Source organism: Melospiza melodia, unplaced genomic scaffold, assembly GCF_035770615.1.
Source record: "Melospiza melodia melodia isolate bMelMel2 unplaced genomic scaffold, bMelMel2.pri scaffold_18, whole genome shotgun sequence".
Lineage (NCBI taxonomy): Eukaryota > Metazoa > Chordata > Aves > Passeriformes > Passerellidae > Melospiza > Melospiza melodia.
The window spans coordinates 512,295-523,040 of NW_026948525.1; positions in this window are offsets into that span (position 1 = coordinate 512,295).

Genomic DNA, 10,746 nt, shown 5'->3' on the forward strand with positions numbered 1-10,746 from the left:
CTCTGGTCTGGGAACCATCCTGCGTATCGTGGATTCTAAGGAGCCAGCCGGCCACTCCCAGCCGCAGTCCACCAAACACAAACAACGGCACTTTTCCCTGGAAAACAAAACTCGCCTGCCAACATTTTCATGGCAGATTGCAGGAGCCACTTTGCACCATCAAACTAGCCCGACTTGGCACTGGTGCCACCATGGTCTGGGAACCATCCTGCGTATCGTGGATTCTAATTAGCCAGCCGGCCACTCCCAGCCACAGGCCCCCAAACACAAACAACGGCGCTTTCCCCTGGAAAACAAAACTCGCCTGCCAACATTTTGATGGCGGATTGCAGGAGCCGCTTGGCACTATCAAATCAGCCCAACGTGGCACTGGTGCCACCATGAGTCTGGTAACCATCCTGCCTATCGTAGTTTTCAGGAGCCAGCCAGTCACTCCCAGCCATAGGCCCCCAGACAAAAACCTCGGCCCGTTTCCCTTGCAAACAAAAGTAAGCTGCCCCGCTTCTGGATGGCAGATTGCAGGAGCCACTTGGTACTATCAAACAAGCCCGACTTGGAACTGGTGCCACCTCTGGTCTGGGAACCATCCTGCGTATCGTGGATTCTAAGGAGCCAGCCGGCCACTCCCAGCCACAGGCCACCAAAAAAAATCAACGGCACTTATCCCTGGAAAACAAAACTCGCCTGCCAACTTTTTGATGGCAGATTGCAGGAGCCACTTGGTGCTATCAAACCAGCCCAACTTGGCACTGGTGCCACCATGGGTCTGGTAACCATCCTGCCTATTGTGGATTTTCAGGGTTCAGCCGGCCACTCTCAGCCATATGCCCTCAAACACAAACCACGGCCCTTTTCTCTGGCAAACAAAACTCAACTGCCCCTCTTCTGGATGGCAAATTGCAGGACGCACTTTGTACTACAAAAACAGCCCCACTTGGCATTGGTGCCACCTTGGGTCTGGTCACCATCCTGCGTATCGAGGATTTTAAGGAGCCAGCCGGCCACTCCCAGCCATATGCCCCCAAAAACAAACCACGGCTCTTTTCTCTGGCAAACAAAAATCCGCTGCCCCGCTTCTGGATGGCAGATTGCAGGAGCCACTTGGCACTATCAAACCAGCCCGACTTGGCACTGGTGCCACCTTGGGTCTGTGAACCATCCTGCGTATTGTGGATTGTCAGGAGCCAGCCGACCACTCTCGGCCACAGACCCCAATCAAAAACAACGGCCCGATTCACAGGCAAAAAAACTCAGCTGCCCCAGTTCTGGATGGGAGATTGCAGGAGGCGCTTGACTCTGTCAAACCAGCCCTACTTGGCACTGGTGCCACCTTGGGTCTGGGAACCATGCTGCGTATCATGGAATTTCAGGAGCCAGCCGGCCACTGCCAGCCACAGGACCCAAACATATACCACAGCCCTTTTCACTGGCAAGCAAAACTCAGCTGCCCCGCTTTTAGATGGCAGATTGCAGGAGCCACTTGGTACTATCAAACCAGCCCAACTTGGCACTGGTGCCACCATGGGTCTGGTAAACATCCTGCCTATCGTAGCTTTTCACGACCGAGCCGGTCACTCCCAGACATAGGCCCCCAGACACAAACCACGGCCCGTTTCCTTGGCAAAAAAAAGTAAGCTGCCCCGCTTCTGGATGGCAGATTGCAGGAGCCACTTGGTACTATCAAACCAGCCCAACTTGGCACTGCTGCCACCATGGGTCTGGTAGCCATCCTGCCTATCGTAGCTTTTCAGGAGCCAGCCGGCCACTCCCAGCCACAGGCCCCCAAACAAACACAACGGCACTTTTCCCTGGAAAACAGAACTCGCCTGCCAACTTTTGGATGGCAGATTGCAGGAGCCGCTTGGTACTATCAAACCAGCCCAACTTGGCACTGGTGCCACCATGGGTCTGGTCAACATCCTGCCTATCGTAGCTTTTCACGACCGAGCCGGTCACTCCCAGCCATAGGCCCCCAGACACAAACCACGGCCCGTTTCCTTGGCAAACAAAAGTAAGCTGCCCCGCTTCTGGATGGCAGATTGGAGGAGCCACTTTGTGGTATCAAACCAGCCCAACTTGGAACTGGTGCCCCCTATGGTCTGGGAACCATCCTGCGTATCGTGGATTCTAAGGAGCCAGCCGGCCACTCCCAGCCACAGGACACCAAACAAAAACAACGGCGCTTTTCCCTGGAAAACAAAACTGGCCTGCCAACTTTTTGATGGCAGATTGCAGGAGCCACTTGGTACTATCAAACCAGCCCGACTTGGAACTGGTGCCACCTCTGGTCTGGTAACCATCCTGCCTATCGTAGCTTTTCAGGAGCCAGCCGGTCACTCCCAGCCATAGGCCCCAGACACAAAGCACTGCCGGTTTCCCTGACAAACAAAATTAAGCTGCCCCGCTTCTGGATGGCAGATTGCAGGAGGTATTTAGTACTATTAAACCAGCCCAACTTGGCACTGGTGCCACCTTGGCTCTGGGAACCATCCTGCCTATTGTGGATTTTCAGGGGTCAGCCGGCCACTCTCAGCCATATGCCCTCAAACACAAACATTGGCCCTTTTCTCTGGCAAACAAAACTCAACTGCCCCTCTTCTGGATGGCAAATTGCAGGACGCACTTGGTACTACAAAAACAGCACAACTTGGCATTGGCGCCACCTTGGGTCTGGTCACCATCCTGCGTATCGAGGATTTTAAGGAGCCAGCCGGCCACTCCCAGCCATATGCCCCCAAAAACAAACCACGGCCCTTTACTCTGGCAAACAAAAATCCGCTGCCCCGCTTCTGGATGGCAGATTGCAGGAGCCACTTGGTACTATCAAACCAGCCCGACTTGGCACTGGTGCCACATTGGGTCTTTGAACCATCCTGCGTATTGTGGATTGTCAGGAGCCAGCCGACCACTCTCGGCCACAGACCCCAATCAAAAACAACGGCCCGATTCACAGGCAAAAATCTCAGCTGCCCCAGTTGTGGATGGGAGATTGCAGGAGGCGCTTGACTCTGTCAAACCAGCCCTACTTGGCACTGGTGCCACCTTGGGTCTGGGAACCATGCTGCGTATCATGGAATTTCAGGAGCCAGCCGGCCACTGCCAGCCACAGGACCCAAACATATACCACAGCCCTTTTCACTGGCAAGCAAAACTCAGCTGCCCCGCTTTTAGATGGCAGATTGCAGGAGCCACTTGGTACTATCAAACCAGCCCGACTTGGCACTGGTGCCACCATGGGTCTGGTAACCATCCTGCCTATCGTAGCTTTTCATGACCGAGCCGGTCACTCCCAGCCATAGGCCCCCAGACACAAACCACGGCCCGTTTCCTTGGCAAAAAAAAGTAAGCTGCCCCGCTTCTGGATGGCAGATTGCAGGAGCCACTTGGTACTATCAAACCAGCCCAACTTTGCACTGCTGCCACCATGGGTCTGGTAGCCATCCTGCCTATCGTAGCTTTTCAGGAGCCAGCCGGCCACTCCCAGCCACCGGCCCCCAAACAAACACAACGGCGCTTTTCCCTGGAAAACAGAACTCGCCTGCCAACTTTTGGATGGCAGATTGCAGGAGCCGCTTGGTACTATCAAACCAGCCCAACTTGGCACTGGTGCCACCTCTGGTCTGGTCACCATCCTGCCTATCGTAGCTTTTCACGACCGATCCGGTCACTCCCAGCCATAGGCCCCCAGACACAAACCACAGCCCGTTTCCTTGGCAAACAAAAGTAAGCTGCCCCACTTCTGGATGGCAGATTGCAGGAGCCACTTTGTGGTATCAAACCAGCCGAACTTGGCACTGGTGCCACCACTGGTCTGGGAACCATCCTGCGTATCGTGGATTCCAAGGAGCCAGACGGCCACTCCCAGCCACAGGACACCAAACACAAACAACGGCGCTTTTCCCTGGAAAACAAAACTGGCCTGCCAACATTTTGATGGCAGATTGCAGGAACCACTTGCTACTATCAAACCAGCCCAACTTGGCACTGGTTCCACCATGGGTCTGGTAACCATCCTGCCTATCGTAGCTTTTCAGGAGCCAGCCGGTCACTCCCAGGCATAGGCCCCACACACAAAGCACTGCCGGTTTCCCTGGCAAACAAAAGTATGCTACCCCGCTTCAGGATGGCAGATTGCAGGAGCCACGTGGTACTATCAAACAAGCCCGACATGGAATGGTGCCACCTCTGGTCTGGGAACCATCCTGCGTATCGTGGATTCTAAGGAGCCAGCTGGCCACTCCCAGCTACAGACCACCAAAAAAAATCAACGGCACTTTTCCCTGGAAAACAAAACTGGCCTGCCAAATTTTGATGGCAGATTGCAGGAGCCACTTGGTATTATCAAACCAGCCCAACTTGGCACTGGTGCCACCATGGGTCTGGTCACCATCGTGCCTATTGTAGCTTTTCAGGAGCCAGCCGGTCACTCCCAGCCATAGGCCCCCAGGCAAAAACCTCGGCCCGTTTCCCTGGCAAACAAAATTAAGCTGCCCCGCTTCTGGATGGCAGATTGCAGGAGCTATTTAGTACTATTAAACCAGCCCAACTTGGCACTGGTGCCACCTTGGCTCTGGGAACCATCCTGCCTATTGTGGATTTTCAGGGGTCAGCCGGCCACTCTCAGCCATATGCCCTCAAACACAAACCACGGCCCTTTTCTCTGGCAAACAAAACTCAACTGCCCCTCTTCTGGATGGCAAATTGCAGGACGCACTTGGTACTACAAAAACAGCACAACTTGGCATTGGCGCCACCTTGGGTCTGGTCACCATCCTGCGTATCGAGGATTTTAAGGAGCCAGCCGGCCACTCCCAGCCATATGCCCCCAAAAACAAACCACGGCCCTTTTCTCTGGCAAACAAAAATCCGCTGCCCCACTTCTGGATGGCAGATTGCAGGAGCCACTTGGTACTATCAAACCAGCCCGACTTGGCACTGGTGCCACATTGGGTCTTTGAACCATCCTGCGTATTGTGGATTGTCAGGAGCCAGCCGACCACTCTCGGCCACAGACCCCAATCAAAAACAACGGCCCGATTCACAGGCAAAAATCTCAGCTGCCCCAGTTGTGGATGGGAGATTGCAGGAGGCGCTTGACTCTGTCAAACCAGCCCTACTTGGCACTGGTGCCACCTTGGGTCTGGGAACCATGCTGCGTATCATGGAATTTCAGGAGCCAGCCGGCCACTGCCAGCCACAGGACCCAAACATATACCACAGCCCTTTTCACTGGCAAGCAAAACTCAGCTGCCCCGCTTTTAGATGGCAGATTGCAGGAGCCACTTGGTACTATCAAACCAGCCCGACTTGGCACTGGTGCCACCATGGGTCTGGTAACCATCCTGCCTATCGTAGCTTTTCATGACCGAGCCGGTCACTCCCAGCCATAGGCCCCCAGACACAAACCACGGCCCGTTTCCTTGGCAAAAAAAAGTAAGCTGCCCCGCTTCTGGATGGCAGATTGCAGGAGCCACTTGGTACTATCAAACCAGCCCAACTTTGCACTGCTGCCACCATGGGTCTGGTAGCCATCCTGCCTATCGTAGCTTTTCAGGAGCCAGCCGGCCACTCCCAGCCACCGGCCCCCAAACAAACACAACGGCGCTTTTCCCTGGAAAACAGAACTCGCCTGCCAACTTTTGGATGGCAGATTGCAGGAGCCGCTTGGTACTATCAAACCAGCCCAACTTGGCACTGGTGCCACCTCTGGTCTGGTCACCATCCTGCCTATCGTAGCTTTTCACGACCGATCCGGTCACTCCCAGCCATAGGCCCCCAGACACAAACCACAGCCCGTTTCCTTGGCAAACAAAAGTAAGCTGCCCCGCTTCTGGATGGCAGATTGCAGGAGCCACTTTGTGGTATCAAACCAGCCGAACTTGGCACTGGTGCCACCACTGGTCTGGGAACCATCCTGCGTATCGTGGATTCCAAGGAGCCAGACGGCCACTCCCAGCCACAGGACACCAAACACAAACAACGGCGCTTTTCCCTGGAAAACAAAACTGGCCTGCCAACATTTTGATGGCAGATTGCAGGAACCACTTGCTACTATCAAACCAGCCCAACTTGGCACTGGTTCCACCATGGGTCTGGTAACCATCCTGCCTATCGTAGCTTTTCAGGAGCCAGCCGGTCACTCCCAGGCATAGGCCCCACACACAAAGCACTGCCGGTTTCCCTGGCAAACAAAAGTATGCTACCCCGCTTCAGGATGGCAGATTGCAGGAGCCACTTTGCACCATCAAACTAGCCCGACTTGGCACTGGTGCCACCTCTGGTCTGGGAACCATCCTGCGTATCATGGATTCTAATTAGCCAGCCGGCCACTCCCAGCCACAGGCCCCCAAACACAAAAAACGGCGCTTTTCCCGGGAAAACAAAACTCGCCTGCCAACATTTTGGTGGCAGATTGCAGGAGCCACTTTTCACCATCAAACCAGCCCGACTTGCCACTGGTGCCACCTCTGGTCTGGGAACCATCCTGCGTATCGTGGATTCTAAGGAGCCAGCCGGCCACTCCCAGCCACAGGAACCCAAACACAAACAACGGCGCTTTTCCCTGGAAAACAAAACTCGCCTGCCAACTTTTTGATGGCAGATTGCAGGAGCCACTTGGTACTATCAAACCAGCCCAACTTGGCACTGGTGCCACCATGGGTCTGGTCACCATCCTGCCTATCGTAGCTTTTCAGGAGCCAGCCGGACAGTCCCACCCATAGGCCCCCAGAAAAAACCTCGGCCTGTTTCCCTGGCAAACAAAAGTATGCTACCCTGCTTCAGGATGGCAGATTGCAGGAGCCACTTTGCACCATCAAACTAGCCCGACTTGGCACTGGTGCCACCTCTGGTCTGGGAACCATCCTGCGTATCGTGGATTCTAATTAGCCAGCCGGCCACTCCCAGCCACAGGCCCCCAAACACAAACAACGGCGCTTTTCCCTGGAAAACAAAACTCGCCTGCCAACTTTTTGATGGCAGATTGCAGGAGCCGCTTGATACTATCAAATCAGCCCAACTTGGCACTGGTGCCACCATGAGTCTGGTAACCATCCTGCCTATCGTAGCTTTTCAGGAGCCAGCCGGTCACTCCCAGCCATAGGCCCCCAGACACAAACCTCGGCCCGTTTCCCTTGCAAGCAAAAGTAAGCTGCCCCGCTTCTGGATGGCAGATTGCAGGAGCCACTTGATACTATCAAACCAGCCCGACTTGGAACTGGTGCCACCTCTGGTCTGGGAACCATGCTGCGTATCGTGGATTCTAAGGAGCCAGCCGGCCACTCCCAGCCACAGTCCACCAAACACAAACAACGGCACATTTCCATGGAAAACAAAACTCGCCTGCCAACTTTTTCATGGCAGATTGCAGGAGCCACGTTGCAACATAAAATTAGCCCGACTTGGCACTGGTGCCACCATGGTCTGGGAACCATCCTGCGTATCGTGGATTCTAATAAGCCAGCCGGCCACTCCCAGCCATAGGCCCCCAAACACAAACAACGGCGCTTTCCCCTGGAAAACAAAACTCGCCTTCCAACTTTTTGATGGCAGATTGCAGGAGCCGCTTGGTACTATCAAACCAGCCCAACGTGGCACTGGTGCCACCATGAGTCTGGTAACCATCCTGCCTATCGTAGCTTTTCAGGAGCCAGCCAGTCACTCCCAGCCATAGGCCCCCAGAAAAAAAGTTCGGCACGTTTCCCTTGCAAACAAAAGTAAGCTGCCCCGCTTCTGGATGGCAGATTGCAGGAGCCACTTGGTACTATCAAACAAGCCCGACTTGGAACTGGTGCCACCTCTGGTCTGGGAACCCTCCTGCGTATCGTGGATTCTAAGGAGCCAGCCGGCCACTCCCAGCCACAGGCCCCCAAACAAAATCAACGGCACTTTTCCCTGGAAAACAAAACTCGCCTGCCAACTTTTTGAAGGCAGATTGCAGGAGCCGCTTGATACTATCAAATCAGCCCAACTTGGCACTGGTGCCACCACTGGTCTGGTAACCATCCTGCCTATCGTAGCTTTTCAGGAGCCAGCCGGTCACTCCCAGCCATAGGCCCCCAGACACAAACCTCGGCCCGTTTCCCTGGCAAACAAAAGTAAGCTGCCCCGCTTCTGGATGGCAGATTGCAGGAGCCACTTGGTACTATCAAACCAGCCGGACTTGGAACTGGTGCCACCTCTGGTCTGGGAACCATCCTGCGTATCGTGGATTCTAAGGAGCCAGCCGGCCACTCCCAGCCACAGTCCACCAAACACAAACAACGGCACTTTTCCCTGGAAAACAAAACTCGCCTGCAAACTTTTTCATGGCAGATTGCCGGAGCCACTTTGCACCATCAAACTAGCCCGTCTTGGCACTGGTGCCACCACGGTCTGGGAACCATCCTGCGTATCGTGGATTCTAATTAGCCAGCCGGCCACTCACAGCCATAGGCCCCCAAACACAAACAACGGCGCTTTCCCCTGGAAAACAAAACTCGCCTGCCAACTTTTTGATGGCAGATTGCAGGAGCCGCTTGGTACTATCAAATCAGCCCAACGTGGCACTGGTGTCACCATGAGTCTGGTAACCATTCTGCTTATCGTAGCTTTTCACGACCGAGCCGGTCACTCCCAGCCATAGGCCCCCAGACACAAACCACGGCCCGTTTCCTTGGCAAAAAAAAGTAAGCTGCCCCGCTTCTGCATGGCAGATTGCAGGAGCCACTTGGTACTATCAAACCAGCCCGACTTGGCACTGCTGCCACCATGGGTCTGGTAGCCATCCTGCCTATCGTAGCTTTTCAGGAGCCAGCCGGCCACTCCCAGCCACAGGCCCCCAAACAAAAACAACGGCGCTTTTCCCTGGAAAACAGAACTCGTCTGCCAACTTTTTGATGGCAGATTGCAGGAGCCGCTTGGTACTATCAAACCAGCCCAACGTGGCACTGGTGCCACCATGGGTCTGGTCACCATCCTGCCTATCGTAGCTTTTCACGACCGAGCCGGTAACTCCCAGCCATAGGCCCCCAGACACAAACCACGGCCCGTTTCCTTGGCAAACAAAAGTAAGCTGCCCCGCTTCTGGATGGCAGATTGCAGGAGCCACTTTTTGGTATCAAACCAGCCCAACTTGGCACTGGTGCCACCACTGGTCTGGGAACCATCCTGCGTATCGTGGATTCTAAGGAGCCAGCCGACTACTCCCAGCCACAGGACACCAAACACAAACAACGGCGCTGTTCCCTGGAAAACAAAACTGGCCTGCCAACTTTTCGATGGCAGATTGCAGGAACCACTTGGTACTATCAAACCAGCCCAACTTGGCACTGGTTCCACCATGGGTCTGGTAACCATCCTGCCTATCGTAGCTTTTCAGGAGCCAGCCGGTCACTCCCAGCCATAGGCCCCAGACACAAAGCACTGCCGGTTTCCCTGGCAAACAAAAGTATGCTACCCCGCTTCAGGATGGCAGATTGCAGGAGCCACTTTGCACCATCAAACCAGCCCGACTTGGCACTGGCGCCACCTCTGATCTGGGAACCATCCTGCGTATCGTGGATTATAAGGAGCCAGCTGGCCACTCCCAGCCACAGGCCCCCAAACAAAAACAACGGCGCTTTTCCCTGGAAATCAAAACTGGCATGCCAACTTTTTAATGGCAAATTGCAGGAGCCACGTTGCACCATCAAACTAGCCCGACTTGGCACTGGTGCCACCTCTGGTCTGGGAACCATCCTGCGTATCGTGGATTCTAATTAGCCAGCCGGCCACTCCCAGCCATAGGCCCCCAAACACAAACAACGGCACTTTCCCCTGGAAAACAAAACTCGCCTGCCAACTTTTTGATGGCAGATTGCAGGAGCCGCTTGGTACTATCAAATCAGCCCAACGTGGCACTGGTGCCACCATGGGTCTGGTCACCATCCTGCCTATCGTAGCTTTTCACGACCGAGCCGGTCACTCCCAGCCATAGGCCCCCAGACACAAACCACGGCCCGTTTCCTTGGCAAACAAAAGTAAGCTGCCCCGCTTCTGGATGGCAGATTGCAGGAGCCACTTTGTGGTATCAAACCAGCCCAACTTGGCACTGGTGCCACCATGGGTCTGGGAACCATCCTGCCTATCGTGGATTCTAAGGAGCCAGCCGGCCACTCCCAGCCACAGGACCCCAAACACAAACAACGGCGCTTTTCCCTGGAAAACAAAACTCGCCTGCCAACTTTTCGATGGCAGATTGCAGGAACCACTTGGTACTATCAAACCAGCCCAACTTGGCACTGGTTCCACCATGGGTCTGGTAACCATCCTGCCTATCGTAGCTTTTCAGGAGCCAGCCGGTCACTCCCAGCCATAGGCCCCAGACACAAAGCACTGCCGGTTTCCCTGGCAAACAAAAGTATGCTACCCCGCTTCAGGATGGCAGATTGCAGGAGCCACTTTGCACCATCAAACCAGCCCGACTTGGCACTGGTGCCACCTCTGGTCTGGGAACCATCCTGCGTATCGTGGATTCTAAGGAGCCAGCCGGCCACTCCCAGCCACAGGCCCCCAAACACAAACAACGGCGCTTTTCCCTGGAAAACAAAACTGGCATGCCAACTTTTAATGGCAGATTGCAGGAGCCACTTTGCACCATCAAACTAGCCCGACTTGGCACTGGTGCCACCTCTGGTCTGGGAACCATCCTGCGTATCGTGTATTCTAATTAGCCAGCTGGCCACTCCCAGCCACAGGCCCCCAAACACAAAAAACGGCGCTTTTCCC